The sequence below is a fragment of the Pipra filicauda genome, unplaced genomic scaffold, assembly GCF_003945595.2.
Source record: "Pipra filicauda isolate LSUMZ 115617 unplaced genomic scaffold, ASM394559v2 scaffold342_size772408_pilon, whole genome shotgun sequence".
Classification (NCBI taxonomy): Eukaryota; Metazoa; Chordata; class Aves; order Passeriformes; family Pipridae; genus Pipra; species Pipra filicauda.
In genome coordinates this window covers 674,641-702,044 of record NW_024104468.1, presented here as the reverse complement: position 1 = coordinate 702,044, position 27,404 = coordinate 674,641, and the positions used below count along the sequence as shown (strand labels likewise).

Here is a 27,404-nt window from a genome sequence, read left to right as displayed (position 1 = left end):
AAATAAATCCACATATTTGAAATGGTCTTTTTTATAAGTCTATGAACAAACCACATTACCATACCCTGGAGATTTCAGAATTCCAGATAGACCAAAAATTTATTTCCAGTGTCCCATCTATTTTGCAAATCACTGCACCAAAACTCTGCATTATCCTGTCAGATTCCTGCAGTACTCATTTTTCTGCTGTGCTTCGGTGAACACTTCACCAGCTGCATCTTTCTGCATCAGAATAAAATGAACATGAAGAAAATTTTCAAATCATCAAAGTGGAAAAACAATTTTTCTTTTCTTCTCCACTTTTCTTTATATCCGCTTTCTCAGATGCTTGCAGAAATCAGTATATGATCATCTGATTGCAGGAGTTAAGAGACATGATGAAGCCACAGTCACTGTGGAAGAGCTTAAGCTGCCTCTCTCAGCTTCAGTTGTTCTCCTCACCACATCCTTGCTCCTTTCTCTCAGACTAGAATATAAGCACTACATTTTATAGACTGCTCTTTATTAAAAAAGATAAGAAAATTGTGCATATTGTGTATTTCAGTATTCAAAAATTTATTTGGTGTTTCTTTCCAACAATTACAAGGCAGGATCAGTCCAGAGTAGAGATGCCTTGTGTTTTTACCTGGAATAGTGACTTGCAGCTCATCAAGAGTCTGGAGCTGGCTGTGTGGCTTTTATCAAAGCCAGGAATGGCACCAAGTGTGTTCCTACAGGATTGGAAAAATTTAAATTTAGGAAGATATTAAACACCTAGTCACACTTCTCAGGTGCATTCTGATGAGAAGAAAGGCGCTGTGCAAAGTATTACAGAAGAGCCAAGCTGGACGTTCCTGGAGAAATCTTGCCATGGTACCATAACAGAGGAAGCTTTACACACACCCTTCATAACTGTACAAAGTCTTGCATGAGAGCAGGCACTAAGGAACGGAGGCACAACTAACAAAGGTTTAAACAGATCACACTTTGCAAAGGGCAGCAAAGACCAAAGCTAACAGGTAGTCTGAGCACAGCAGTCCTCCAGGACTCTCTTTTCAGTCAGAGGAAAAAAGAGCACAATAATCAGAATACAATCTAGATGCTTTCTCTTAATCAGATTACTTGTTGGTAGCTTTGTTCAACCACTTAGTGAAAGTGAGCCAAGTAATTAAGACACCAATTTCTGTCTAGCCTCTTCTAAAGTATATTTATTATTTCTTCTTCTCATAATCTTTCCCTAGTACACACCTTCCTTTTCCATATTTACTTAAACAGATTTTATCTTGTTAAGTGTTCAAGGCACTCTACACTTATGTTTGTATTTCAAAACTGCCCTGGAAATCAGTAGGATGTCAGTAGTCTCTATGTCCCGCTGAAAACAGACAGAGTGGTGAAATAACACCATTAGCTGATGACACCACACATTCAGGGCAAGTGGTGTTGCATGCAACCCTTACCACCTGGTTTGATCCATGAAGAATAGCAGTAACTGGCAAATCTTGTTGGTGTCATTAAGATGAGCCTTGAGAATTAGCCAAGCTATAGATACTACACAGAAGTATGTAATTGGTGCTTCCCTCGGGGAAATATCTTAATTTGATTAGTGTTGAACCCAAATTGTTTTCATTAGCTATTACTAGCCATGCGGGAAAAGGGCCTGCTGTGCACAGGTGGCTTGGACATCTCTTCATGCTTTCAGGACCTCTGTTTACGCCAGTGGGACAGTGGCATAAACTATTAGAGGCAGGGAAGTGATTCAAATTAATTTTCTCTGGGCTAGTAAGGCCATTTAATTTAGTCCCAGGAGATAAAACAAGAACTTGTAGCGACAAAAACATCTGAGGCTGCTGAAGCTAGGCAAAGGAGTTCAGGGCTCTTTAACAGGAGTCTGCTTGGAAGAGTTCTGCTGGCTTGGATTTTGCCATCCCAATGTGAAAGAAAAAGAAGCTTTAATTTATTTACACGTGAGTTCATTTCCTCTGTCCTACTTCATCGCCACCATCCCACTTGCAACCTCTGGGTTGGAAGCCAACTTTTTCCAGAACCCTTTTTTTCCAACCATATCCGTAAAGTCAAATCAGTCCGTACCTCTGCTACAAACACAATAGAAAATACCATGAAGATTAAGAAATATATGCCTACAGTTACAGTTTCTACTAAAACTCACTGTTCTCTGAATTTCAAAATAAAATAAAATATAAAAAAGTTTCCAAGGCAGAAATCATGACAGCTAGACTGGTTGTCTACCATCACAATCCCAGTGAAAAGTAGCTAAAATCTGACCTCAGGCTGTGGTTCACACATATTTTCAATGCAAATATGCAACTACTTTCAAATCTGCAAAATCACAATGTACCGCAGTTTTATGCAGGCCTATGTTTAGGCTTCCAGACATGTTCTCCATCTCCCACAAGTCTCATACTTTTAGTAATAACTCTGAAAAATTACTCTGATTCAAGACCTGGTATCTTCCACTACTCATAGTTTTCATAGTCCCTCAAGCTCAAATTCTCCTTTACCTCTGGATGGATTACATAATTTCAACTGATAGCAAGAGGATTAATGTTATAGGATAGAACTGGAGTTGAAACTATTTACAAAATCAAGTCCAGCTGGGGAGCTTAGCCCTTAAAAATGAAGCCAGACATCAGACAAGCAAACTTCAGAAGAAAGAAGCCAGAAGACACTGCAACAGAGCACCCATGCCAACATTCTTTAGTGTTGCAATATTTTAGCTTTCTGTTACTTTAAAAAATATATATATTTATAAAAAAGTTATCTCCACACACAGCAATTATTTTTCATGAAAATTATATAATAAAAAATTATTTAACTGGAAAAACACTTGCTCATTGACAGAAACCGGATAAAAATACCAATCAGCTTGCCTCACCTACTGCTGCGGGAGAACTTAAGGGGCCAAGAAAGTGGCCAGCTCTTAACGCTCAAAGTCCGTTTGCTCCTTACGTATCTCTGACTTTGACTTTCCATACACTCCCTGGTCATTCCTCTTTCCTGCACTCACTCCTGCCTCCAGGAAGGGAGCACTGCTGGGAGAAAAAGCCTCTGACTCCCTGCTAGAGTTCCCCAGAAGAGGGTTTATAACCAGGAAGAACAAACCACAGTGACTTGCAGGATGGAGCCAGCTGGGCACCACACACAAGGGAAAATAGCACGGGAGATATTTTGACTTCCCTGAGCAAAATATCTCATTTCTTTTGCACCAGGCAAAGCAGCCTCTAGTGTTGCTTATACCACAAGTTATGGCACAGAGCCCAGATAGTCATTTCTACTGCTGTTGCTGCTTAAGAAGTTTCCTGGCTTCAAAAATAGGTTTATACAATTCTTTTAATGATTTCTATTAGCAAATACTCATTTATTATGAAGTCCTAAGCTAAACAAACAAGGAAGTAATCTAGTGTGCTGAAAAATAATTCTTTCACAGAATTAAAGCCTCTTGATACTACTCGTCACCATCAACCTTTCCCCTATCCCATTTTTTTGAGTTAGGGTTTCACAGTCCATTCTTATATGCCACTGAAGCTTCATCTACCTCACTGCGGGTAAATGGGGGCCATGAAGGCTTATTTGTGAAATGTGGCATTGAACTTTATTGCTATAATGCTGGGAAAGAGCACTGGAATATATTCTAGTGTCTTCTATGTTCTAATCCCTCTGTGACAGGACTGGAAACCAAGCAGAGATACTCTCCATGGAACATTACAGCACTTAAGGTAAATACACTGAGGCAGATAGCTGAATCCTGACCTCTTTTTGTACCAAGTCCTCCACTCCTTTTCTTCGTCATTATGATACTTTTACAATGACATGTTTTGATAAAGAGGAAACTTTTCATACAATGTTATTCTGAAACCTCCTTTTTTTTTGCTATTACTATATAGTTGCCATAACAACTTGATGCAATATCTTATTTAATAATAATTCTCTGCATCCTTTTTAGCATTTTAGTTGTCATGACAACAACATGGATTTTATTTCAGACCTACCTCCTCACATTCTTTCATGTGTTTTGGTTGCTTTGAATGAAATCAGACTCAGTCTGCACTAAAAAGACCAAAAAGGAATTTGATGAAGTGCCTAGAAAAGAATCATCCTTTTGGAAAAATGTTCTCACGCTGTTGTATAACGCATAACTATGTCTTTTCCTGATGTAGTCATGTTTACTTTAACAAAAAACTCAATGGAAATCTGTGTTTGAGAGCTAAATGCATAGAATGGAGCTATATAAACATCCAACATTCTGTCTAAAAATAAGCAATAGTTATAGATTAAACAAAAAGAAGATAATGGAATTGTTTAAATTAAGCTAGGTATTCTTTCAATTTGTAGCTTACAGTGAAATATTGTCTTTGACCTCTCCTGCCCTACAGCTAGGTCAGATATTTATGTTACATCAGAGTGTTAGCAAAACTATCTAAAAATATTGTTATTTTTCACTCAAATATAACATCAATTGAGAATCATTCTAAGCTTCAATGGGAAAAAAATAGAAATATTGTGGCAATCTTATACCACTCTAAACTATATGCAGTAGTGGAGATTTACTTTTTTGTGTATGTGAGATGATTGTCATGAAATAGTGAGCTAATGTAAAAAAGCTTCCAAGTCAGTGCCCCTTTTTCTGTTGAATATCAGAATTTACAAATTATAAACTGAGATTTGAAACTTACAGTATCATGAGTAGTAAATTCACATCGCTTGTATAGAATAGACAGATCATGAAGTTCACCCTGGAAATAACTGTTCATAGAGATATCAGGCCAAAGACTGAACCAGTTCTTGTCTCTTCCATTGACAGCAATACAAACTCTGTTACCTGGAACCTACTTGTCTCCTTCTGAAAAGAGTGTTACTACCTTATCACTTGAAGTGCTCTACTTTTTTCAGCTGTCTGAATTGTGAAATTCAGAGTAATATTTACATAATATTTACGAGCTGTGAAAACTTAAGATCAGCCCAAAAAGATTTCCAGCCACTTCCTACTACACATCAGAATATGCTTTATGTATCTGCAGTTCTTACAAATGTTTTCTCAACTGCAGGAAACATTTTAGCTTTCCCTGAATATTTCAAGCTTCTTTTCCCAAAATGTGAAATTCAGAGTCATCCAAAGTGCAACATGTGGTTTCTAGGCTGCAGTAGCTATAATGATAGGAATGGTGAAGCACATGTGTAGTGAGGGAGATAGAGGTTATGAATTTTAGAGACATGAATCTTAATTTCCATTTTATTGTTTCTGTGGATTGGTATCATATGTGCTGTATGCATATGCACCCTAAATCCCTCTTTAACATTTTCTTCAGATCTACTAAATCGTATTATCTGGGCATCCTACTCTGGATCTGATGTTTCTCTCTAAACATTCTACTTCAAAAGTACAAAGCAGAAGCAAAAATATAGAAAAGAAGGAGATTGTCTGATTTTCAGAAATATGGAGAAATAATTTATTTGCAAGAAAAATGCAGACAAGACTAGAACACATAGTAAAAGGATAAGGAATGGGAAGTATTGAAAAGATCAAGTATCTTAATTTTTTCCTTAGCACAAGAGCTAAGCAAAAACAACCAAAGTTAAAACACAGAATTTTTTGTCACTTATTATCAGTGAACTTAGTAGACTAAAAATTATGAATTTGGCTAAAGAAATATCTGCAATTACCGAAACAAGATGCAATAAAAGAATTATAAGTCCTTATGCTCATTTGTTAACTGCAAACCATGTGAGATTGGAAATTTCCTACTGGTAGAAATTCCCATGGATATTTACCAGCTTATACACAGAGATACATAAAAAGCATGGCAATAGTGTGCTTTGTACAAGTGCACAACATGCATTTTAGAGACAATTTAAAGAGAAACTAAATTAACATCTATCTGGTTGGAAGGGAAAGAGTGAGATAAAGGGAAGGTGAAAGTGAGTTAATATCAAAGTCTTTATAGAGAAGAGAAATCTGGTTATTTAAATCTTGCTGCTTACAATTATAAAGCTACTACATGCAGCATCTTGGCTGATTTATTAATCTTCACCTTACTCTTATCTTTCAAAATGCTCTTATCTGTTACCATTTGTGTTAAAACACTACAAAACAGCTTGCTTTGTATTTCTTTTGTGTGAATTGAGAATTTATTTAGGAAAGAGATAACATGAATGCTTCTCATTAAGAAATGCTGTTGCTCTAATTTTCTCTTAAAGGAAACATAAATGTTCATATTATTCTGAACTTTATATTGGGATAAAAGGTAATTGACAAGAACAAGTACCAGTACAAATGCACTCCCCTTCTCCTAAAACACATTTGTATTACCTTATTTTTCAAGTATCAGCACTCTTACCAATGAAAATCCAGTTTCTGTGTTACTGCTTTACTCTAGGTGATAACAATATTTCCCAAAGTCAGTTTCCTTTCAAATCATCACTTCCATTTAGTGTTTCAAATACGAATTACTACCTTTTTAGTTTATAAGAGTACAAACCTAGTTTAGTCATCACTTCTGCAAATAAATTCATGGCATAAGATGACAGAAAATATTATATGTCTTATTTTTATATATTTACATTTCAAATATGAGATTTTTGTGTGACCATTTTTCATCTCTTGCCATAGTAAATCAGCTTACCAGTTTCAATGAGTCAAAAAAAAATCACAAAAAAAAAAGAAAAAATAAGAAAGAAAAGTCTTTCCTATTTTCTTCACAAAATATTCTTACGAAATAAAGCTGAAATTCAAGTTACAGCTACAAAGTTTATATCCTTTGATTGTATTTAGTAACTAGAAGAAAATCTGGAATATCTACTGGTATTTTGCACCCGGAGGTATTAGAGTCCTGTTTCAAGTAGGTTTGCAGAGCCTGGCCTCTTAGAGTAGCCAGCTCTGAAACTGCCTTTTATAAATACCCAACAATACCAGCCTGTTGACTGCAGCATACTAGATGTCGGAGGAGGCAGTTTATAGATCTCATTTTATTTCATCACATAAAAAATAGAACTGGAAAAAAAAACCCTAGATTTTTTTAAAATAGCCAAATTTAGAAAATCTTAATTATCCATAAGCACTTACATATGTTTGTGCATGTGGGTACTTTCTGTATGTGGAAAGAACAGACAGGACATCATGCCTAAGAATAAGAGGCTAACTAGTCCTGCCTCCTGCAACACCCTAGTTCACTTTAAAGTGTTTATTATCAGAAACAATGCAAAGCAATTGGGGAGGGGAGCACACAATGAGTAGGTGAGTTCGCTATAACAAACAGCTGTAATCACTCAACAGCATAGCTTGTCTCTATAGTCAAGACAATATGGTCTTCCATACCACACTATGATCTTCCTCTAAAATTTCCCTCTTTGGACATGAAGCACATCACAAGTAAGAAGGGGGGCAAAGAGGCTCTAGAAAGTAACTTCTGCAGGTGACTTAGGTACTCAAGTCCTAAGGAGCTGCCTACATATTTTCTGGGCTGTTCTAAATTGTGTCAGCCACAATAAGGTCCAGCACAACAATTTGGCAAGTGGAGATTGCCAGAATGCAATAACCCTTTACTTTCCAACTCTTCTTGACACCTACAACTCACTGGAGTATACCTCAAATACAGAAAAAAATTATAAGTCACCTGCTTAGACAATCTTTATTGCAGAATTTTGCTGCTGTAGAGGCATACAATGAACCCAGGAGTGCCAGAGACTCAGGGTAGTTTCTTCGTAACACTGCTTGACAACTGCTGAACCAAACTGCTGGAGATAAAAAGGCACAGAGTCCTACTCCTACTCAACCAGAACAAAACCAAAACAATTACTTCAAAGGCCCTGGGTTCCAGTGATGGCAAGACATACTTTTGAAAAATGGAAGCAGGCATGTGCTAGGCATAAGAGGAAAGAAGAGGGCCACTTTATGCCTGAGGAACACATCTGAAGAAAAGAAGGTGCATGTGGGACAGAGTCCATGTCATTAGCCCCTGTAAATGACTCCCAAAAGTGAGAACAGAAAATATAAATATGGGAAAGGGTTGATAATGGGATTTTCTGAGTCCTGTCCCAGCAACCCTGAGTAACATGCTCTAGGGAACACAGCTTAAACAGAAAGGTTGAACTAGGTGATTCCGAGAGGTCCCTTCCAACCTTAGCCATTCTGTGATTCTGTGATCTGCTTCTGTGTGTGTTCCGCAGCAAAACCCAGTCATTTCCAGGCAATGTCCACAGCGGTATCTCTGTCAATCATAACTGATCATAAAACACAGCTCCTGGTCACATCTTTTCCCAGACAGCTAGGAAAATAACTTATTTTCTTAGAGTGACAGAAGTCTTTCTGGGGCAATTTGCTGGCAATATTTGTAATAATGCACAACACCATTGCATCCATTTCCACTGAAAACAATGGCTTTAGCTCACAGTGAACAGAGCCAACATTATTATTATTATGCAGAATCACATTCTGTGTCATGGCACCTGGGAATTTAATATCATAGTGTTGCCTTCTTTTTCCAATGAACTGATTGACTGCTTTGATAGCAGCATTAATTATAGCATTGGCAGAGCTGCAATTAAATTAACGTGATCACAATTTACCATTGACCAATATCAAGCAATTTACTTCAGACAACTACCAATTAGTTAGCTATCAAAAAACACCCTCCAGAGACATGATTTGCAAGTTCAGCTGTTAATCTAATTGAAGTGCAAACAGTACTGTGATTACTTATCAAAACATTATGTAGTCTAGCAGGTCACATGCCCTTTGGACATCTTGAAGCCTTCACTTTTTACCTCTGAGCAGGTATGAGGGGAGAAGCTAGAATGAGTACTATCAATATCATCTCTGTTACAAAATGAAAAACCTACCCCACTTATACATCCAGCCCCTGGCATGTTTTACTGTAAAACACTGCAAGAGTAATGGGAAAATGAAAATAATCTTGCTGATCAAAGACCACACAGCAATTAACAGGGAGTATTCTGTTCAGAATTTATTTTGACATTAAGGCAAATTGAAAGGATGCTGAAATTTTAATAAAACTTACATAGTTATAGACATGCAGAATTTTTTCAAAAGCTAAAAAAATTTTGATCTCAGAATAATGAGTTTTACTGATTTCTGCTATTGGTTTAGTTGTTTCAGTCTTTGTTTTGGTTTGGTTTTTTTTGTTCTTGACTTGGATTTTTTGTGGTTGGTTTTTTTTTGGTTGACTGATTTGGGTTTTTTTTGTAACTTCATTCATGTATAAGATCTTTGGGGAAATTCCAGACCCATCCTTTCTGCAACATATCTAAAAACAATCAATATGTGAATTTATACTTTCTATTTAGAAAGGGTTTTTTCCACACTTAACTGAACCCTTTATATTTTAAACAGTTTAAACATTCATTACTACTTCTATTTTCTTTTTTCTAAATTCAAAGGAAGTAAATTTGAAGTATAAAAATATCTGTTCCCTCCAGTGAACCAGCAGGATCGTAGCACTGGCAAAGTGTTGTGCCAAATGAGAGAGGACCTCAGTGTCCTGGGCCAGGCAGACAACAGACACCTCTGTAAAAGCACATCCATACCCTAGACACAAGCACTGTATTGCATTTACTTGAACTTGCTAGGTAACGCTGCAAGCAGAATAAAAAATTACGCCTAAACCATGACGATTGGAAGAATTACAGTTTGATTTGTAATCTCTGTGAAAAGGAGAAAGTTAAGAAATGGAACAGGTTTTGTTCCTCCAAAAATATTTGCAGGTATGTAAGCTGGTTCAGAGCTAATGAACTCAAAGACCTATTCCACAGTCTGACCATTTAATATTTTTTTCTGTGAAATTTTCAATTATTTAAAAAACTCCTCCAGTTTCTGACTCCTATTGAATCATATCACAACACAGTAAGGCAAATTATAGATATCAATATAGAATCATATCTGCTGTTGAGAGTCACCTTATACAAATATTAGTCTAACATTTAACACACACAGGTTAGGACTGATTCTAATATAGAACAAGAAGCTTTTAGAGAAGCTAGTCAAGGCCCTGTTTTTACCCTTCTTTAAAATTTTCTGGAAAACAAAACAACAAAACCCACCCACAATAACAACAACAAAAAAACACAAACAAAGAAAACCAGGCAGAAGACAAAGTGGCAAGATGTCTTGCAAATTTACTAAACGCATTGCTCCTCTTTAATAAAAACTCTCTTTTGAATGCAAAAGCAAATAATACGACTCTGTTAGGTTGACACAGGCAGCAAAAGAAAGCATAAACTCCCGAGGTCTGATTATTCATTCTGAGGGACTTCCACTTACAAGACCAGATGAGCTTTTGCATTTCACTCACCCTAGAAGAAGTACAAGGAAAATGTGTGCAATACTGCTCTTCCTCTATATTTGCTATGGTCACTCTGAAAGCACATAAACCCTTTTGCCCCAGGTGAAAAATTTAAAATCTCCAATATAAACTCTGGAGAGATAGTGGACAGTCCATAAACTGTTCATTTCTCACTTATACTATTATATACTAAAGACAGAATAAAAATATTATTACACCAGTTCACAGGAATTGTCAAGCTTCACTGAGGAGAAGAGGACAAAATATATTACCATTTGAATCTGATTGATACTATTCAATCATGGCTAACTAGTGATGCTGTAACTTCACTTTAGTACTGTCAGCACTTAAGTGGTAAGAATTCATTTCAAATAAAGTTGGCTATTTTGGTATCCCAGACAATTTCATTTAGGACATTGCACAAAAGTTATATCTATGGTGAAAACACTGGGATTGTGGGCAGACTAACCATAAAGAGAGATACAACAAAACCCCTCGCTCATGATCCACAGGAATCTATTTAGTATCTCCAGCATTCATAATGCTCTGAAAATACTAACTGCACTTTGAGCAACCTTACAGCTGACCTCAGGATCAAAAGGAATTACTTACTTGAAAAAGGAATGCTCAGATGGCTGATGCTTCAGAGTATAACTTGATAGGAAGTCCCACTCAAGCTTTGTGTCTACTGAAACAAGTGAAGAGAACAGACACCTTTGGTTTTGTGTGCTTGCAGATATGAATTGAGAGCTTGTTCTGCTAAGTGGTGCCACTGAAATAAACTTCTTAAAGAAGGCTGATCTAAAACCTACTGGCTCTTTCTCAGAATTCTTTCCACTGACAATAAGAGACTTCAGTTCTGGCCACAGCTTCATACGATTAAGTACAACTCATCAGAATCAAAATTAGGTCCAAAATATGTCAGTACAGACAGAAACAACTGTTACCTCAACAATATTCAACTCTGTAGCTGAATGAGGTGTATTACTGCTGTGAGTTTTGCAAATGTTTATTTAGTCGGCATTTTTATTTTCTTTTAGCATTAACCAGTGCCACCTACCTTATCTTTCGTCTAGCACACTGGCATGAAAAACAAATAAATACATCTCCAAGCCTCCAAAAAATTCTGCATTTTCCTTTAAAACAGAATCCTGCTTACAAATTAAGTGTTTATTCCAGTGACTGCCACCTAAGCTAGAGCTGGCAAAATTATTGCCCCAAATAAATCAGCAGCCTGAGACAGGTAACTTTTTTTTTTCCATTTGTCTTCTTCAGCTCTTTTAACGTATTTGTTCGTTGCACCTGTGCTTTGGCTATGTGAGACTATAAAGCTACTTCTTGGCAAAATATTTTCATGTCGATCATACATTCTCCCTTGGCTTTGGCTGACCACACTGGGGTAACGTAGTATCCCTTTGCTCTCTCATACAGATACTTCCATAACAGAAAACAAAGAAAACCTACAAACCAACAGTGGTTAACAAGTGATGTATTGTAATTCCCCAAGTACCACTGTAAAGACAAAGCAGTTTCCAAAAACATTCAGTAACAGCCTGGCCACTTGATCAGCTCTTTAGAAAATATGTTCAAAAACACTTCTTCCAGCTACCTATGATCTTTACACTTCAAAAAACACAGCAAAAGAAAAGGCAGAGGCCTTAGCTGAAAACATAGGCGTGCTGCAGCAGAGACTTATATGACCTCTTCTGCTCTATATGTGTTACACTCAAAATGGCTAGAAGTACAGAAGAAAGTAAGTAATCTTATAGCTCATTAAGGCTTTTTCAAAAGATGCTGACTTAGGATCTCATCCATCCTTTTGATTACCACAAAGAATAATTGTGTAAGAAAAGAAAGAATCAGGAGGAAGAGGGAAAGCTGTGTTTTTCTGTTCATATCCCTCTTCTACTCCAGCTCTTTAGCACATCCATCACAGATTTGCATGTTCCTCAAGGAGCTTGTCATAATAAAAGGTGAGATTCTTGCAATGTCAATGGAGCTGACTGGGGCAGTGCCCCCTAAGAAGTCTCACTGAAGTGAGCATGACTATTTGTACGGCAAGACAGTGACCCATCAAGAGTTGAGGCAGACAATATCCAGCATTAAAGCATTGCCTTTGGTCAAGAACTTCTCCAGACAATTCAGCTTACTGGGATGTGAGTGTTCTTGGACTGAAAGTTCTCTTTGAAAGCACTGGGGTTTGTGGGTTGGTTCTTTTCATTGTTTTTAAGTCTCTTGAAATGGGCAAGTTCTCTAAGATTTAGTGGATTTAGATGAAGTCCATACAATCATTCAAGGATGCATTCTGTTAAAAGGTGAAACAGATTGAAGTCACTGCAAAAGGTACAGGATGCTTGGGAAACTCATTTGACAACAATAGTAATGCATGACACTGGTCAGTAAAATACATCTTTTTCAATTAACATTTTATCTACTGGAGGCTTATTTGAGTTACACCAAGCAATTTAAAAGTCTACAGCTCAGTGATGTGTCAGAGAATACATGTTCTCTTATTTGCAAGTCATTAAAAGTCACTGGTCCAGATGTTTCCTTCCATTTTCTGCCATAAATATGAAGCAAAGTCACAGCAGCTGGGAGAATTAGCCTACTTCTGTGCTGCTGAAATTGAGAGAAGAATTCAACTCATTTGTCATTAGCAAACAGATAGAGGAGGACCTGTGCCTTTTCAAAATAATAAACAGTGATGAGCACCCTTCTCCCTAACACACCTATTTTTATTTTAAATGGTTTAGCCACGGCTGAAGAGCTTGAAGGAAATTAAGCTTCATCAAAAATCCTATTCATGCTTTCCAAACTGGAATGTATAGTCTATCATTTTACTTATGCATCTCTTTCAATTCTATGCTTATGGAACAGCGGTTTTCTGATTTGTTTCTTTCAGTGTGGGCTACTGATTGTGTGTTGCAGTAAAAGCCTCTTCATCTTGAAGAAAACTTATTACTAGTGCATTGTGGGATGCCGGAGCTACTGTTGAGTGTCCAGTAGCTTTAGCAGTTCATCAGACTGAAACTAGGAACACACAGCGGGTGGGACATCTGCCTGGAAATCTACAATAACATCAAAGGCACACACACAAATTATAATAATGACTCATTATAAACTCTTCGTGCCTCTAGAAGAACACATATATCACAGCTTGCCATCTTGTTATCATCAAGAATGCGAAAATGCCACCTGAAAATGAGTGAAACATATTTTCATATAAACATCCATATTTATAGGAAAGGAAGAAAGTGACAGTATATCAAAGTAGAGGTAAAACACACAACACTGATGAAAGTGGAAAGACTCTTGGAACTATGCACACACATCTTTCTAAAAAGAAAAAAGAAACAAAGCAGCTCTATTTTTAGAGAAAACATGAATGTGGAAAACCATTTGTGTTTAGGGGATGGGCGGTTATGCAATATTTGGTAGCCATAGGAAAGCTATGTAGTTTTTCAAATTATGCACTTTTTATGTTATTAGGACTATGGATGTCCCATCCCTGGAAGCATTCAAAGCCAGGTTGGACCTTTAAGGTCCCTTCCAACACAAGCCATTCTCTGATTGTACGACTTTTGCATACTCTAGATCATCATATCTGTTGTCCAGAGTCCCCCTAATGTTATATTAAGGTCTAAATTTAAGCCCATATAACTTATTTCAATTCACAGGGTCTTTTGTCTCTGGCACATTTGGAAGTACATTCCAGCATGCTGTAAGAGCTTGTGAAAATGAGGTGAGCCACAGTTCACAACTGTCAGCATGGTATTTGGAACAACTTTGTATTACAGAATACCTTAACAGTGAAATAGCAATTTTGAGAAAGACTTAAATGATAGAAGGCTGAATACTTAACAAAAAGTGACAAGAAATCTTTATTGACTGGAGGTCAGGCAGACAGAGAGAGAATTCTGCTTCCCTAGAACTCTTTACTCCCAGACTGAACTAAATTCATGACAGACAACAATGAAGCCAAGACCACTTTAAAGAGGACTGGGCAAGCATATACCCCATCCTTAGCCAGGTCCTTCCACTCTCAAGATGGAGAGAGTTAAACTTTGAGAGAAAAATTTCTGGAGGTTTATCCAAAATGTGTACTTTACTGAGGACTACAGCTTTGCAAGGCAGTGATTTCTCAGACATACCAAATAAAACAAAATGCTGAAAACAAAAAATTATTAATCTAAAATTATTTTCTTTGAGGCATCTTACACAAAACAGCTTTCAAAGCTAAGTGCTAGTCTTAGAGACACCATTTACAAAACAAAGTTTAGCAGCAGTCTCTATCATCTCTGACTGTTCCTCACCAAGAAGGTAAAGTCAAAGAGTCTCCATCTCTGATGAGGATATCCTATTAGAAGAGAAAAATTTACAGGAGCAGAGCAGCATCACTAACAGGTAGTGCAGAGAACCCACTTTTCAAAATAATCCTTACAAATAATGTTGCAATACCTCCTTGAAAAAGAACAACTTTTGGTTGCAAATTGTCACACATGAATGATGATCTCCCAACACTTTCAGCAACTTCTCCAAACAGCCAAGTTCATTCCAGAGTGAACCTGAAGATGTTAAAATTGCTGCCTACTGCACTAGTGTGTAAGAATAAACATGTACCCTAGGACAGAGGTAGTTACAGGTTATTAAAGGAGTGAAATAGCATAACCACTTTATTTTTTATAAATACTGGATAGTGTAACAAACAAGTAAAAACAGCACCACAGCAATGGGCTTGCCTATGGCCAGAATCATGAGAACACCTTTCAATCTCCTAGTCAAGGCCATTTTTCAGCACGCAGTATAAACCACCGCTTATCACTTTCACAGCCACTTCATGCTGGATGAGAAGTGCCTCTCCCCAGCTGTCTGCATGCTATCATGAGCACAGTCAGCACAGCAAAATCACAGAAATCACAATGATAAACCCACTGTCACCTCAAGGGCAACTTTTGGCAAACACTCCCTTTTATATTAATCCAACTTCTCCTTCAAACACGGTTGTGATCCATTTGTTCACTGGCTTTTCCCATCTAAATTCCTCTGAACAAACTGTGCACCAAATAAGAACTGACAATGAGCAGACATCAAAAGTGACTTAGTTCTTTGGATCACTTAACTCCTGAGAGGCAGGCACAGCAAAGGAGACACGTGCATTCCCTATGCAGCAAGGTTTGTGCTTTTAAGAAAACGTCCCATGCAAGCTAACTTCTCAAAATAAAAAAAAAAAAAGGTTTAACAAGAGAGAGGAAGGGAGGACAAAAAGGGGAGCTCTGGTGATTTCTTAGGAGATGACAAGATAAGTTAGAGAAACAGAGAACAGGAATAAATGCTTCAATACCAGGCAAAAAAGAGATAACAAAAAAGGAAACCATTCAGAAAGAAAAAAGGCATAAATCTGGAGATGCCCAGACAATAAAAAAGGAAGCATGCAAACAAGAAGAAGAAATAGTAAATTGTTTACCAGTTATATTTCTTCACCAAATTGGTGAAGTAGGCTAACAGTACCAAGGACCACCTACGAAGCACCAGTCTCCAGACACCACTGAGACCTGCTCTTCTCACTCTGAAGAGCTGCCATGACACCATGGCACGATGGAGCCTGCTGGCTCCCCAGGGCCACCGTGCTGAAGCCAGGACCTGTCTTCATTGCCCAAGCCAAGGGCAGTGCAGCCTCAGCCCCAGGCATCAGGCAGGTCACCTCCCACAGTCACACGGCTTCACCTGGGGTCACCCTGCGTACCTGGGCCCTGCTGTGCCCAGAGGCCACAGCCACCTTTGGGAGCGACTCCTTTCAAGCACTGTCCCATCACACTGACACCTCCCCCCATCCCCATAACTTGGAAGTAGTTTAAACCACTGCCTCCTCTTTCCATTCTTCATTTCTTTCTCTGGAGGTCAGAAAAAAACCCAGGCACCTGCATCTCCCTAGAAAAAATTTATATTTTTATTTATGAAAACTTATTTTCTGATTTACTCCACAAAGTCCAATCTTTTCTCTCTTCCAAAAACCACCTGGCATTTCAACCCAGCAGTCCATGATATCCACACATTATAGAGGATCTAATTCAGACAGCAGAAATTGATTTTCACCTTAATCTCACTGCATTTAAGAGAAGGAGATAGTGGTGTTCTTTTACTGGCAGCTTGACTGACCACTGCTGCCAGCAAGACTGACCAAAAGTGGGATCCTGAGGTTACAAAACTAGCAGTAAGTCATCACAGGTACCTTATCACCTGAGTTACAGTATTTTTCTTACCCTTGCTACTATCAGGTGGTCTTATGCTCCACTAAAGGGAACAAACTGTACTGATACTGATACTCAAAGTAATGCTGTTTCTTGTGGGAAATATAAACTTAAATGAAACCTAAACAATATGCTTTGCTCTTATGCAATTATGTGTGGCAATAAAAGGCAAAAAGACAACAAAAATAATGGCAAGAAATAGGTAAAATCACAACAGTTTGAGAAGTTCTCCATGACACATCTGCTGTTCTTTAAATGAGACAATCTGTTCATTGCAGGACCTGCTTCCTGAAATCCAAGTTTTCTAATACCAACCACGTCCAGCATTACTAAAGGCTCATTCATTTCCTTCTGTTTTTATGAGAGGCATTTTGATAGCCTAGAACAAAAAACACTTAAAACTTTGGAGAGTTCAGTGCCAGTTCCCATAAAGCATTAAAATAAACTTTCATGGTAACAGCAATAGTTAGTGCAGTCACAATCAAAATGATATTCAGTAAGAAGTATAATTTCACAGCCCCGTAAAACCAGATACAAATGTGAACTCCCTCAAGTGAGACTTATTCTTTTCTTAGTGTTCTTTTATTTCTACCTTTTATTGTTTCCAGATACCATCCTCCCTGTTAGCTTCCAGCAGCACTAGACAATAACGCAAAATTACTGTGATGTTGCCATGCATTAACAAAGCCAGTCCAAATCACCTTATCCCGGGAAGCTGACCACAGAACTATTCCCTCCTGTGATGGCAAAGTGTTAACTGTTACTCTCCCAAAGGGCCAGCTTACCTTATTGTTAGAAAACAACCCCTAGGGAGAAGACAAACAACTTCATGAGGATGCCATCAGATACACTTTCATATAACCTACACAGACTATTCCTGGTTTATCTTGTAATTTTATTTCCTCTGTGGGATCATTTTATTTTTTCCAACAGAAAATTGCACATTTTAATACCTTTATTTTTCCCATTATTGGGAGAACAGTTATACTTTGGGGCTATTTTCAAAGATGCAATCTTTAAGTAATACTGAGAGCAAAAAAATTTAAATGGATCAAGGTACTGGAAATGCATGACTTGGACTAGGTAGTCCTTTTCTCCCTTACTAATCCGATCTCCTCAGCCAAATTTATCTCAAGTAACAAAGTAACAGAGCCATTACAGGGATTCCTCTTACCTATCAGGTCAATATGAGAAATTTAGGAGACTAGTAAGACATTTCATTAACTTGACAGTTTTTTACACTTAAGTAAATATATATCTTTGCTTACTTAATTCTCAAACAAAATTTCCATATATTCATTTCATTCACTACCTTCCACAGCAAGACTCTCTTCTAAGAACAAAAAGATCACCCTTCCAGAAGAGCAGAGGTATCTCAGATGGATGCACAGTGCCTCTTCCTCTTAGAGGAGGAAGTTGGATCCACAGCATACCTCACAGGTAGGAATGCTACCTAAAGAGTTGCTCTTTATTTTTCTATAAGTATGTCACACAATGCTGAGCTGCTCCCAACAGCAAACCCTCCAGAAAACTCTACATTCTGTTCATGTCAGACAAAGACATGAGAGACAATAAAATTCACATACAGGACTATCTAGCTGCTATTGCTTCATTTTACCATTAATACTTATTATGGGAGAGTCACTGAGAGAGTCAGCAGCGAGAATGGCTGGTCCTTGATGGCTGGGACATTTGCACAATAAAAAAGCACATCCCCATGCCATTCCTCACCAAATAAAGCAGAGGAATAGGAATAGGAGAAACCAGAAAAAAAACACCCCCAAACACTCTGGTACTCTTAATACAGTCTTCTTGAAGACAAGGGTTTAGGTGGAATTCAGAAGAGAAAATGTTTGGGTTTGGTACCAACATCCTGAATGCCTTCATTTACAATTACTGGATCTTCTTCTAACAGCCTTCCAGGTCATAGGATACACCTAATTTGATTCAAATGTGGTTTTGAAGTAGATCTTCCAAGTATCCCTGCTTATTGTGCTGTGCTTCACATTAGGCAGAGGTTTCAGAGCACATAAGCAGGAAACCTTCTGGGGGAAAAAAAAATTAAAAAAAATCTAAAAGACATTGTCCAGGACCTCACCTGATGCCTTCCAGGGACATTCAGTCCGTGTATCATATTAGGACTAGACCAAAGGAAAACCTGTTGAAACATATAGTGCAGATGCTAAGTCCTCATCATCGGTTTACTTTTCAGTTCTGCTTCTACTGTGCCACATTATTTTCTAATATAGATGTACGATAATTTTCTTTCCTGGGCAAATTTAAACCAGCATTGTGAACAGTTTGAAACAATAAAGCCTGCTCATCTTTGTCTTAATATTTGTCTTTGCCTGAAAAGGTTAACCTTTTCTAGACTGACTCAGTGGGAGTACCAGAGCTAACTGCATAAGCAAATCCCAACACAAAACCAGTACCCAACAAACCTGGGGTCATGTAAGATCTACAGTGTTCCAAAATGGCCAGATCAGTTTGAAGTGGGTAGCAGCTTTGCTGGTACTCTGGAAAGAGCCCAGCAGCTTAATAGACTTGGTGGCTTAGCTAGACTAAAGAGGGGTGGAAAAAGGCAAGTGAGCCTAAAACAAATATTGGTTGATCATGGTTCATGCCCATTAGCAAACACATCACTAAACACAACTATAGGAAACAAGACTTACTGTTCCATATCAAGCAAAACAGAGCAAAGACTGTATCTGCTGACTTTTACTCCTACCCACATTTTTCCTGTTCAGTGAGGAAAAAGGAGATACCAGCTAAAAATATACTGTCTCACCAGAGCTGTTTATGTTTCAAGTAGTAATTGTCATAAGCAGCTGAAAGTGCAGTAGAGAGAACATTGTTGTTGCCCCAGGTGGTAACCACGGAATCAAAAGATAAGTTTTTCCCAGTGGATTTTCAGACAACACAGAGAAAGATTGCAAGGTTTTTCTTTGTGTTTGCTTAACCTATGCTGGAAAGTGGAGTCTTTAAGTTGTCATTAGAATATCAGAGATAACCTAAAACCATAATTGAGGTTGAATTCTCCATTAAAATGATTGAGAATTAAAAAGAGCTGATCTTTGCTCATGTAACAAGACAAAACCAAGCTAGACACAATGAAAAGAATATGAAGAATCAATTTTAAAAGCTCTGCAAATGCCTGACTAAAGAACCTATTCATTTCAGCATTTCTAGCATTAATGCCACAGCATAAAAAATAAAAAGATTTATTGAAAATGTTAAAAGTAATGCGTTATCAGATGTTATTTGCAAGCTAGCCAAAGAAAAGATAAAATTTAATATCAGAATATGTGACCCAAACAGAATCCATTAATAGTCCTACTTACCGAAAATATTCAAAACAGATTAAACTAAATGCATTTTTAGAACATTTCTGGAAATAAGTTAAATTGATCACTGAATCAAAATATCTGCAAAAAAAACCAGCAATTAAGAATCTCTGAGATGTACCTTGTGAAATTATTCCCTCTCTATTTTACTGTGAGACAAAACACAGGTACCTACGGTGCAAGTACGCGATACCGTACTCAATCAGATGTGTTGGCCAACTGACAATGAAAGGTTTAAGTCAAGTGGCACATCCATTTTCTAGTGAAGAGTTTCACTATCTCATGTATGGCTTCCAAACAAACAATATCTAACTACCATTTTTCCCCCTCTCACAGAACATGCAAATTGTCTAGGATTTGAAGCAAAACCCTCCCATAATCATAACTTCCTGATGAGCTGCTGAATGATGTACCACTCATGCAAAAAATTTGTTCCTTTTTTTATCATTATTTCCACAGCCAAATATATAGTGTCTTCTTCTAACATCTCAGTTTAATACCACCCCATAAAAATATTTTTTAGTTAATATTATAGCACATTCTTCTAAAATAATTGTTATGAGAATAAGAGCTTCTTAGTCATCTTCTCATGGTTGGTTTTGCTCTATTCTTTGTAATTTTGAGTCTCTTACAGAATATATTCTTCCCCACTTTGCACATTATTCTTTTCATTTAACTCTAGTAATTAGATGCAAGATGCCTAAAAGTTAGCCTTCCTTTACAGGCTATGGGAAAAAAAAAATAGAAGACCGCTAAGGTTGGTTCAGCTTATCTCAAGAACTCCCTTAAAGAAGAGGGTGATTCATGTCTTCTATGTCTCTGCTCCTGACTAGCAGAGCTACTTTTAAGCTGGCCAGACAAGATGAAACCCTTAGCTGACGCTTTACAGCTATATCTGCATCATTAGGTAGCATGGTGCAAACTGGAGTGCAACTGTGGAGCAGAACCCTTGGTGCTGAGCAGCACACTTCCATACTAGGTATACCTCAGGGAGAGAGGGGAAGCAGCACTTCAGACTTGCTGTAGTCTGTCCCCACAGGCTGGAAGTCCATTAGCAGCTGGAGCATATTCAGGTGTGCTCTTGCACACAGGAGTTTAGGCCTGACTGCTTAGTTTTACCACCAGTTTCCACAGCCCAAGACTGTTCCTCAGTGAGAACCCAAAGCAGTTAAGTGCGAAAACCCAAGAGGCTCAGTTTAAAAGCATGTCCTCTGTCCAAACTAAACTGCTAATATAGATGTACCATGAGTCAGTACTTCTGTACTTTGAAATGTAACTTTGGGCTTTCTGGCACTGCCATCCAGGCAATTACAATCCCTTTGGTAAAATGCCCACCCTCCGCATCAATGCTGCATTTCTGACGCTCGTTGCTTACGTTGGAGTGCCTTTCATTAATAGAAATGGGGTGTAGGCAGCCTTTTGAATGAATGCCCAGTACCAGCTACAACACCAACTCTGCTACCCCTATTGAAAATATCTTACCCAGCACTTCTGTGGCTGCATCTGACACCTTCATGATTTTATATATATACAGTCATCTCGTTGTCTTGCTCCACAGATGACTGATTTGAAAGACAAACAGCAAAGGACAACAATATTGTTGAGAATGAAGTGAAAAGCTGTTGGCATGAGTCAAAGAGTGAAAAATTCCAGTGCTCCCATTTTCTCAAACACATTATTCTTGCCTTTAACCTTAATGATTTTTTTTCTCACTATTCAGTTTTAAAAGCCTCTGAAGAATCTAAGGGTAAAACATTTTCGTTTTCAATAAGAAATCAAGCCAAACACAGTATGAGGCAAACTGAATTGAAAAGTACTCCCTGGGAGCAAAGTAAAGACTAATAATGGACAGACTGAATCACCTGATGGTGAGTCTCTCTAGCAAATATCGCTGTTAAATCAGGCATCTTTTGTTACCACCCGGAAGCGATTGCATGGAAAATTTAAATCTGACAGAGGGAACCATTAATTTTAGAAGATAAAGATCTACTAATAATGAGCCCAGCAACAATATAACTTCACAGATATTTAGCAGTATAAACTGCATGTCTTATATCCTTTGGGTATGCACAGACAGCAAAAGGTCACTCTGCTTTGTTATTCATATCAGAACATTTAACCTAAGAGGCTCTTCTACAAGGCACAAGAAATAAATATATTTGTAGAAATCAGGGGTTTGTACATGAAGCACATACTAACATGCTCCTTCACTTCAGGAATGCTATACATCTAAAATTTCCAACACAATTTCAGTTGGAAGCAGTAGACTGATTCAGGAGAGATAAAGCAGTAATTCACAATATCTTCTAGCAGAAGCAAAGACAGAATTGGTATTTCTCTCTCCTCCTGCCCCCATATCACTATTAGGAAAAGTTACCAAATGGCTACTCTTCTCATCACCAGAAATAAAGGTCTCTGTTCCCATACTCCAACCCTGCACTCTCACTTCCCCAATGGGTATTTCAGAACCTCCCTCTGACCACCTCCACAGATAAGGCTAGACATCACTCCTGGCCCCTGAACTACCTTAAGTGAATTTGCCATGCCCAGAGAGCACATGGAGAAGGCCAGCCATTACATGTCCTGACCTTCACATTTCAGCAGCTCCCTCCTCCTCTTTCTACATCGCCCCTTGCACCTGCAAGTCAGATAGGGTAAAAATGTCTGAGATAGAACTACCCGCACCTTTCCATATAAATATTTATTTTCCCCTGACAGCTCTAGGCTTCAACGTGCCCCTCAGTGGGGTTTACATCAGCCCTCAGAAGCAGCAGATCAGACACAGAGATAACAAAATACCATGTGAGTTATACGCTTGCATCCATGTGATGTGAAAACCACCTCTGCAGCACAGTCAATGCCTCAAATTTAGGTCGGGCTACACTGAGCTAACTACAGCAACAAGCTCAACACAAGGTTGAAATGCCTTTCCTGGAAGCTTGGGAAACTCTTGGCAGGTACCTCACACTACTGCACTCTTGGCCAAGCCAGATAATTTAAAGTTAACTCAGGTATGCCCTGGTGCACAGTCACAGTAGCAACTATGCAAGAGTAGAAAAACCCTAGATTTAAATCTTTGGTGGTCCAATTCCCTACTGTTTTGTATTTTCTTACTACATCACCGACGAAGAATTATTACAAAACATTTCACTACTAGCTGAAAGCATTTAATATATAATATACATGTAAACACAATTCACGTGCAACAAAGCTTTATGTATCTACTATAAAGATTCAAGGGAAGCTGAAATTAAATGCAAAAGCTCTAATACAGATCTCTGAGAGGCTTTACATCAGTTTTCCATTGATATTAGTGTATTACTCCCAATTTACATCAGTGTAAGGATGGACAAATATAGGCCCAAGGATTATGAAGAGACCAAGTCCACAAGAGGAAAAGAGCAAATTTTATAAACATAGGACTCCATTAAGCTGCCTATATAATACCTGAATTTGCAGCACTACACCTCATATATTGCTGCATTTATTTCTATTATGAAAGTTTTTAACCAAAAAAAATTTGTCTGATTAAATTAAACTAGAAGTTTGAAGACTAAAATCTGTCAGAACACTCCTGAGAAAAAGTTATTCAGAGTTTGTGTTTCACAAGCAATTTGAAATTTGCCCTTGATCATCTTTAGTATTGTTTTTTTGCTGAACTCTACCCTAAATTCTAAACTCAGAGCTTTATAAATTTTACAGAAAGTTTTAGTCTATGTAGTGTCATTGTCAGCTCTGTCAGACTACAACATTTCTGTCTTCACATACAGAACAGAAAAGCTGGCAGCTGCCTTTCATACAGTAAAATCCAGGAAATTACTACTGTAAGAAAGTATATTGAAATAGAAAGTGAATGATTCAATGTCAATTTAATCCAAAATTGCATAGAAGGACATTTTTCATCATACTAGAGCTTTTGGAATCTTACTTAGTGCTCTTTCTACTGACTGCCATAATGTGTCCCACAACCCTTTTCTTGCCTCATGCCAAGGCAAAAATGGAACAGAAAAAGTGACATATTCAGTGCTGTCATTTTGTGCTTTCCACAAATATACAAAATTGTTGTGAGTGGCAGAAGTTTCAGTCAGTAACTCAACTGAGCATCGTAGTTTATTTCCACTAAAAGTACAAAGACATTATACTTTTATACTCAGTGAATTTTCAATCAATTCCCTGCAACTGTTATTTCCAGCATCTTTGGTTATGCTTACTAAGAACATTAATTGAGATTCCATATAGCAAATGTTTTCATATAGTAAACATTTGGCTCAACATTTTACGTATGGTGAACTAGTTTCAAATAACAAATATTTATATAACAAGAACAAAAAACTGTTCACAAGCATTCTTCTAATCGTAAGCAAGAGCTATACATTATGAATTATTCTCATGTAATATACATACAGGTATTAAAGTTTGTCCTCAACTAGTAGCCCAGGCCTGAATTTGCAGTGCAAGTTTCTCCTCTTAACAGACTGAAGCTGAACAGTAAATATAGACCCTAAACATCAGAAAAAAAAAAATATCTCCAGCCTTAAGTCTGGAAGCTACATCTTATTACAGCATCACAAAAGATAAACTAAGACCAGATTTTAATCTGAAATTCAATATGGCCTGAGAAGATTTACTTCACATTAAGAGACTCCAATTAAGTAATAGATAGGACAAAACCATTAACAGACACCCTTCTATGATCAGTTTAAGGGATGAAACATCTACCTGTAAACCATGTCAAGTGGTATTAGCAACAGGATATATTCTGGGTCTTTCTTTCTGGTTGCTATGCATTCATATTTTGCATCCAAAACAGATATTGTGTGAAGAAGAATTTTGTTATTGAAATTTGACTGCCCCACACACTAGTCAGTAATGTTTCACCTTTTCTCAAAAGTTTTTTGACCTTATGTCAAAAACTGATATATGTCATGAAAAATTAGACTTATGAGACCTCAACATTTCACTGAGTATTGGCATATGATGTGTGTCATCCTAATTATAGCCTATTCTATGGCTCCATTCTGCAAGTATTCCATGTAGTGCCAGATACTTCTCAAAGCGATGATGCTGCAAAACGCATGGGATTACTTACCTAAGAAATGCAGTGCTTGAAAGAACAGTACTGAGATACATTACGCCCAGAGAGATGAGCAAGGCATACATGTTACATGCTACAATAAGATGAAAAAGCTTTGCAGAGGTGAAGTAAAGAACAGATGCTGCTCACTGTCCCAGAAGACACAGCTCCCATGCCCATGGGAGGGAGCACCTTGGCCTCTGCATCACCCTCCATTCTCTAACGCTCTCCCAGGCCTCCTGGGCTGACGCGTTTCTTTGCACATCCACAAAGGGATTAATGATATCACCCCTAGACTATGAACTCTTCAGCTAAATGCCTAGCACACAAGGTAAATGAAATATTTGCTTTTACATTTGCTTCCATGTAACAGCTTTCACTTCTCTTTTCCAGCAGTTAAATGTCTCCCAGGTAACATTTCTGTCGCAAAACCCTGAGAGAAAAACAGAAGGTATGCTTAGCTCTAAATCTAGGTCTATCTGTGCAGCAGATCATCATGACCCCATGAAGTTTCTCTTAGAGAATTTGCTCTAACAAAAAGAAAGGAAAAAAAAATCCCTGATCTCACCTTGCAATAACCTTGTAACACAGTCTGACGCTCCACACTTCCCGATCACAGCCTGCCATCTGGACTTTTGTCTTCCTCTGAGCTCAGTCCCGGTCCTGGGCCACCTCACAGTTGTTAATTAGTGGCACTGTCTACATGCAAAATACCCTGCCCATCATCATTTATATTATAAATGCCTTTTCCCCCCTGACTCTCTGCTATGTTCCTGCTGTTAAATGTCCTTAATTCAAATTCTTTATGCTAGGTTTTGCCTTTAATAATACTCAAATGAAAAACAATTTTAAAGCAATCCATACTGTCAGTGGTCCCCTCAAGCAAATGTGTTTCCTCTTTCATGTGTAGGTTAAGAAGTTTAAATTGAGTAATAAAAAAATACATTAAATTTAAAAAAAAAAATAAATGCTTAAGGTCAACCATTGAACAAGACACACTTTTACACATTTTCCCAACAGCTGCCCATATGCTTTGTAAATTCTTGCAGACCATCAGCTCCCACTCCAGCCTACTTTCATCATTACAAGCTTTAGCTTATAAGAAAAATTAATGTAACACATTACAAAAGGAAAGTTTTAGAAATGGACAACCAGCTAAAGCAAGTTAGTAACGAATACAACAGCTGACTGTCAACACATTCTGTTCTGCTTATATATCAGCATGGAGGCATCAAGGAAAATGAGGCTTTTTGAACTGAAGAATTAGTAACCTTGAGAAATCAGCCAAATAAATCAAAAGGTATTGCAGACACAATCAAGAAAAATATTGAGAAAGCATATTCTTACAGAGAAGATACTAGACTGGGATCCAGAAAAGTAAGTTTTACACTTTCTGAGGTTCTTAAGTATCCATGGTATGAACCTCAAATCAGTTGTTTTGGTAATGACAGAACAGAAGAACCTATTGATGCACATTAAGTGTTCTTTGAAAATTCTACACAATGATTAAGCACTCAGAAGCACATAACTAGGTATGTGCTTACCACATAAGAGGTAACTAGGTGCCAATGTATTTTTGAAAGTATCCTTTGACTCTTCAACAACAAAACCTATTTTCCTGCTCTCAGCTTTCGATCTCGAGGTCTCCAGTAGCTTGTAAAGTACAAAGAATAGACTAGTCAGTAACTAGTCAGCACAGGAATTCCCTGGGACTCCTTCTGCCCCAAGAGGCAATGGAGCTAACAATTTGTAAATACATTCAAGTTTAGATTTGCATATCCATACTATCATCACCTCTCTTTCCTGTTTAATGGTGGACCAATTTTAAAGGGCATTCTGGTTTCCAGTGCTTCTGTAATACCTACTTGGTGGACTGACATTACACCATGCAGTGCATAGTAGCGGCTCTTGTGCAGAGGATCAGGGAATGGCCTTTCCCACAGCAAAGTTCACTTATTTCCTCATAAGAGAAGTGGGTCCAACATAGAGAAGTGGGTCCAACAAGCTTCATTCTACCTACAGGCCTCTTATTTTTAGTGTCCACTCGAACAACTGCCCTTTCCCCCTAACTCTCTCTTCTACGGCATGTGCAGCCTGGGTACCTCCCTCTCGGGACAAACAAATTCAGCTCCAGCAACAACACTGAGAAACTTGGAAAGTATTAGAGGACCCATTCTAGCCCTGACTCCATATCTAGGAATTTGCTCCACAGACAGTGCTCCTTAGCCACAAGCAGGATGTGCACGTGTGCTTAAGCTCAGTGCTGCGTGTGTCAGAGTCCTGCAGCAGCACCTGTACTACCATGGCTGGCATCTGACCTCACCTTCCTGCCAGACATGAGACTGCTCTTCTGAGGAAGGTTTACAATCTCATTTTGTTTTGAAAGAAACTTATATTTTAGGAGCAGAACTTGGCATCTCTCTGGAGACACAGGGAACCTTGCTGT

The 27,404-nt window shown here is 38.0% G+C and overlaps 1 long non-coding RNA gene across 1 annotated transcript in view; it reads right to left on the bottom strand.

The window, feature by feature from the left end:
• Window positions 1-625: 625 nt before the first annotated feature.
• Window positions 626-27,404, bottom strand: part of LOC113993945 — a 32,298-nt gene continuing 5,519 nt past the window's right edge. The window contains exons 2-3 of the long non-coding RNA XR_005564633.1: window positions 10,905-10,980; window positions 626-710 (exon numbers count right to left, since the gene is read on the bottom strand). This is a non-coding gene — a long non-coding RNA (uncharacterized LOC113993945). The remainder of the gene's footprint in view (window positions 711-10,904; window positions 10,981-27,404) is intronic.